General features: G+C 44.5%; 1 pseudogene; it reads left to right on the forward strand.

Moving 5' to 3' along the window:
- Positions 1 to 2,022: 2,022 nt before the first annotated feature.
- Positions 2,023 to 3,189, forward strand: LOC101576542 (annotated as a pseudogene).
- The last annotated feature ends 3,008 nt before the right edge of the window (positions 3,190 to 6,197 follow it).

Genomic DNA, 6,197 nt, shown 5'->3' on the forward strand with positions numbered 1-6,197 from the left:
AAAAAAAAGAAGAAAGAAAGAAAGAAAGAAAGAAAGAAAGAAAGAAAGAAAGAAAGAAAGAAGAACACGATGGAGAATATGAAAGCGAATCTGAGTAAACATCAATGAGGGGCTACACTGAAGGATACCACACTGGCTTTTATTGGAAGAAATGATTGATGATCCCTCTATGAACTCTGACATTGTTATCTTGAAATAAAATCACAAGGGAATTAAAATTTGTTTCTGTGTTTTTATTTATTTATTTATTTATTTGGTGGAACAGGGGATTGAACTCAGACCTTGCGCTTGCCAGGGGAGCGTTTACTCCACTGAGCCATCTCCCCAGCCCCCATGTTTCTGTGTTTAAAGTCACTACTTTTATTTATTTATTTATTTATTTATTTATTTATTTATTTTGTGTGTGGCCAGCTCAGCCTGCCTGGGGGCGGGGCTGGCTGGCATGTGGTGCTGGGGGATTGAACCGTGGTCCATGTGCTTTGCTAAGCTTGTTCTAAGTAGGTGCTTTAGACCACTGAGCCATCTCACCTGCCCAAAGTTACTACTTTTAAAAAAATTTTGAAGTCAGATACCAAAAGCTTGAGTAGATCAAAAGAAGATTCTGACGTTATCTTCAAAATAGTGTTATAGTTGCTGTAACTTTAGGCAGAATGTAATCTGCTAGTTTGATATTTATGTATACTATTTATTTATGTCTTTTTGAGACAGGGTCTCACTATGCAGTTCAGGTTGGTCTTGAGCTTAACTTTATGGCTCAGGCTGGTCTTGAGCTCATAGTGATCCTCCTGTCTCAGCTTCCTGAGTGCTGGGATTACAGGTGTGCACCACAACCCCTGGCTATGTATAGTATTTGATAGTTCAGGTTGTGGGTAATAAATCAAAAAGGGCCCCAGAGCAGGCAGTGCTTAGACCCATACAGGAGTGGGTTAAAGTGGTATTTAATTATTACCAGAGGTTTATTACCATTAAAGTGGTATTTAATTATTACCAGAGGTTTGAGACAGTTCAGCACATCCTCCTCAGTACAGTTGCATTTAGTCAATCATCACCTTCGAGTGAGCCCTTGCAGGATATATTTCCTGTTCCTGGAGCTTTATCATAGGCAGTGAGAGCTGCAGTTGCAGGTGGAATGGTTACAGGTCACTGGCAGTGTGTGGAGGCCAAGGCACAGGAATGCCAAAAGAATGTAGGGATAGGGGCAAGGGAGATGGCTCAGTAGAATAAGTGCTTCCCTGGCAAGCACAAGGGCCTGAGTTCAATCCCTGGTTCTGCCAATTAAAAAAAAAGAAAAGAAAAGAATGTAGGGATAGAGAAAGAAGAGGCCTTGGAAAGAACTAGAAAAGAAAAAGGAAAACACAAGTTGACATAAATGAGCAGCTCTTTGAGGAAGAGAGGAATATCAAGTTGTTGGAGAGAGCTCTCCAAAGGCTAGAGGTTGTCAAAAGGATTTCTTTAGTTGACTTTTTGAAATCAACTGAACTGTGCTGCCCATGCTGTCACCTTGCTTTTTGCCTGAGTAAGAAATCACAGAAATGCTCAAGTCTGGCATGCTGCAAGTAGCCAGAGGACCTCTGCACTTCAAGACTGTACTTTCGGAACTCGTACTATATTAAGAGTAAACAAACAAAAGGATGATTCTGAGCCAGACAGTGTATCTGTAGAGACTCGGTCAGATGACTGTCTGATTAGGTATTTCTATAGGGAAAGAAATAGTTTGTACAACAGCCTCGCCTAAATTCTCAGCTCACTTGAAGAAATCGAAAGGAAAATATTGAGTTGGGTCTGAAAAATGGACAACCTCAAAAATAAAGCCTGCAACCTCTATGCTATGATCAAAATTAGGAATAGGAGCCCCAGGAGGATGCAGACCTTAAGAGGCGGCCATAGGTCCAGGCGCCATGGCTGCAGAGCGGGCCTGGCTCCTGCGAGGCTCTGGCTGCCCCAGTGTCCCTTGTCGGTGTGAACCCGGCGCAAGGTCCCAGGCCCCACGGTGCTCGCTCAGGTAAATTTTTCCGTAACCTTATGGAGAGAAAGGACTTTGAGACATGGCTTGATAACATTTCTGTTACATTTCTTTCTCTGACGGACTTACAGAAAAATGAAACTCTGGATCATCTGATTAGTCTGAGTGGGGCAGCCCAGCTCAGGCACCTCTCCGATAACCTAGAGACTCTCCTGGAGCGGGACTTCCTCAGACTCCTTCCCCTGGAGCTCAGTTTTTATTTGTTAAAATGGCTCGATCCTCAGACTTTACTCACATGCTGCCTCGCTTCTAAACAGTGGAATAAGGTGATAAGTGCCTGTACAGAGGTGTGGCAGACTGCGTGTAAAAGCCTGGGCTGGCAGACAGATGATTCTGTGCAGGATGCTTTGCACTGGAGGGTTTATTTGAAGGCAATTTTGAGAATGAAGCAATTGGAGGACCAGGAAGCCTATGAGACCTCAACATTAATTGGACACAGTGCCAGAGTGTAAGCACTTTACTACAAAGACCGACTTCTCTATACAGTGTTTAGTGTGGACTACAGTGATGAACTGGATATCTTGGTGAGTGGTTCTGCAGACTTCACTGTGAAAGCGTGGGCTTTATCTGCTGGAACATGCCTGAACGCACTAACTGGGCCCACGGAATGGGTCACCAAGGTGGCTTTGCAGGAGTGTAAAGTCAGGTCTCTCTTGCGCAGCCCCGGAGACTATATCCTTGTAAGTGCAGACAAATATGAGATCAAGATTTGACCAAATGGGAGAGAAATCAACTGCAAGTGTTTAAAGACTTTGTCTGTCTCTGAGGATAGAAGTATCTGCCTGCAGCCAAGACTTCATTTTGATGGCAAATACATTGTCTGTAGTTCAGCAGTTGGTCTCTATCGGTGGGACTTTGCCAGCTGTGATATTCTCAGGGTCATCAAGACTCCTGAGGTAGGGAACTTGACCTTGCTTGGCTTAGAAGATGTCTTTGTCCTGCTGTCTGACAACCGCTACCTGTACATCATGGACTTGTGGACAGAGAGCCTGATTAGCCGCTGGCCTCTGGCAGAGTACAGGAAATCAAAGAAAGGCTTGAGTTTCCTGGCAGGTGAAGCTTCCTGGCTGAATGGACTGGATGGGCACAATGACATGGGCGTGGTCTCTGCCACCAGCATGCCTGACCACAGTGTTCACCTGGTGTTGTGGAGGGAGCACAGTTGACCCCGTGAGCCACTGCTGCTGACTGACTGACTTTGGGTGTCGAGGCTGCAGGCTTTGGGTGCAACCTCTCTGGCAACCAACTGCATGAACCAAAGTTCTCTCCTAATGGTATCATCACACAGTGCACAATCATTTATCTGTTTTGCCAGGGGTCAGGGCTTGGGGAGGGGGTGGGCTTGTTTTATTGACATCTAGCACAACATGCTAATGGGGTACATTGACTTCATTTGTACTTAGTTATGTTGGTCAGTGTAAGAGGATGCATTTGGGGCTCATCTTTCTTGAGTGGAGTATTGATTTGAAGAAAAGTTAAATGTTTCATCTGCTAAAAAAAAAATAGATAACAATAAGCTTCTCTTCTGGAGGGTTAACAACCTAAGTTTGCAGACCAAAATTAGAGAAAAAGGAGGGCCGCAAAGAAAGACAACATTTTGGCCCTAGGCTTTCAAGGTCAATTAAGACTCAGGACATATGAGAACTTGTACTGTAATGTCACGTAACTCAGTAGTGTCCCAAATTTTCTGATCAAGGAGATTATGGGGCCAAAGAGGAAAGTGATCAATGATGTACAGTGTGCCTAAGGAGAGTCCCATGGAGAGAAAACATTCTCTCAGGCTTTCACAGAGAGCACATTGGCCAAGCAATGGCCGTGACTCATCCACATGGCTGACACTGACAAAGGTTCTACAATCTGAGGTACAGGATCTCAGGATGAATCCTGAGGGGATTTCACTGACCTTATCAGACCCAAAAGCTACAACTCTTGTTGCATAAGTCTTGCTTTATCTTGATCTTAACCATCCAGCAGAAAAGTATAAAAACAAATTATAAGAAGTACAGCCATGGTGTTATGTTGAGCTGTAGGGGACTTAGGTCAACAATTTCTGACATTGCCAGTGAAGCGGAAGCCCCAATACTGTTATGGACTACTGGACTCTTTTAGAATATTTTCCTGAGTTTACACATCTATAATATTCAAATAACAAATAACAGAACTAAACAAAAAAAAGGGGATACAGATGAATGTCCATTTTGTATCTGTGTATTCAAAATGGTTAGGATAGACATATAGTTACATTCTCTTAATGAATAGAGAGATTTGTTCTAATAGTGTTTGTAAATAGGATATCATGTCCGCATCTTGTACAGCAATTAACCACTAGGAAGAATGTATGCAATGTGTTAATTATTGAAACTGTCCTACCAATTTGGTTTGAAACTGTCTCATTGCTATTTGTTTCTCAATAAAATTATGGGAAAAAATTAAATTAAATTAAAAAAATAGATAGGAGGGCTCACTTCTTCACTCAAGTAACTAAAAGTTGTATGATAATAAGATTCTTGACCTAAAATCAGGAAGTGTAGTTTGTCAAAAATTTTCCCAAGTAATAACCATTGTTTCTTTTAAAAACTAATATATAGGGGCCAGGGAGATGGCTCAGTAGAATAAGCACTTGCCTGGCAAGCGCAAGGGCCTGAGTTCAATCCCTAGTTCTGAGAAAAAAAAAAGTGTTAAAAAAATTCCTAATATATAGGGCTATATTCACTTGGGAAGCCACCACAAGTGAGCACTCACTGCGCATGTTACAGAATAGAAAAGGGGTCTGAGCAACCCTCATTCTCATCTTCCCAAAACTTGCAGGTGGGCTTTCTTGTATTTTACTTGGTCCTGCTTTGGAGTCCCAGGTCCAACATAATGGTATGTGGGGTTTTGCCTGGTCAAGCGGTGTGGCTGGTATAAGTTGAAAAAGAAAGGAGGAGGGGAAAGGAGGAGGAGATGGGAGCCAGCATACTTGTTTATCGGGCACTTTAACCTACTGTACCTTCATTCCTGATGGGGCTCAGGTATGCTCAGGTCTCCATGGCAACACGTGTCCATTCGCATGTGTTGTTCAGGGTAATTGCAACTGTCACCTAGGTGAATCTGCTGGGTTCCACATCTGCTCCGCCACTCCTCCACTGAGGACCATCAGCTTTACCCTCCATGGGCTACTGCAGTGCAGTTCCCCTAGGCAGAAAGACCCTTCTTCTTCCCAACTCCTGGAACACTGACATGAGTCCTCGGTGATAGAAGAATGTCAGCTATAGGTGCACTGGCGTGCTCATGTTGTGCCCCTGGCAAATGAATTCCCTTATGGATGGAGCCCCACAAATACACAGAACAGACACTTGCAGGGAGAGGGAACAGGAAATCAGCAGTGGATCATGAGGCGTGCCAGTGAGCAGAGCTACCCATTCCTCCTCCTTGCTTGCTGCTCCTAGTCCTCCTACTGGCTATAGGGCAGCAAGTAAGAGTCTGGGAGGTAACGTACACATGCTTCATGCAGGGTGTCACTTCATTCTTTAGAGCGTTATCCTGAGCTCCCACTCTGACTGTGCCTTCTGCAGGCCATTCCTAGCAGCCAGTGCCAGCAGACAATGCTATTTGATAAGTGATACAGACAGTACATCCTACTGCTGTGGATGCATTTGCATATTTCAATCACTGAAGAGTTTGTCTTCTGTCACCATGCTTAGTGGCCTGTGGTTCCACGGTGCTGGCAGAAGTTGTGCAGGCCAGACAGGGTGTCATTAAGTAAACACTCTTTTCTGCCTGTATTCCCCCTGCTATGATAGCAATGAAACCTCTGCACCATGGGCTGCAACCTTGAGTAAAAACCTTCCTCAGGCCTTCTGCCACAGCAACCACTGAAGAACAGTAGCCATGGCCCTATGTTGTCCCATGGCCGTGGGCCTCAACAAGAGCCGCAAGGTGACTAAGAATGTGAGCAAACTAGGGCACAGCTGCCATTGTGGATGCCTCACCAAACACATCGAGTTCGTGCACAGGGCACCATGGAGCTGCTCAAGACCTCTCAAGGACAAACGTGCCCTCAACTTCATCAAGAAAAGGGTGGAGATGCACATCCAGGCCAAGAGGAAGCGTGAGGAGCTGAGCAACGTACTGGCCGCCATGAGGAAGGCAGCTGCCAAGAAGGACTGAGCCCCTCTGGAATAAAGCTTTGCAG

This window comes from Octodon degus, unplaced genomic scaffold (genome assembly GCF_000260255.1).
Source record: "Octodon degus isolate 3935 unplaced genomic scaffold, OctDeg1.0 scaffold00007, whole genome shotgun sequence".
In the NCBI taxonomy this organism is placed as follows: domain Eukaryota; kingdom Metazoa; phylum Chordata; class Mammalia; order Rodentia; family Octodontidae; genus Octodon; species Octodon degus.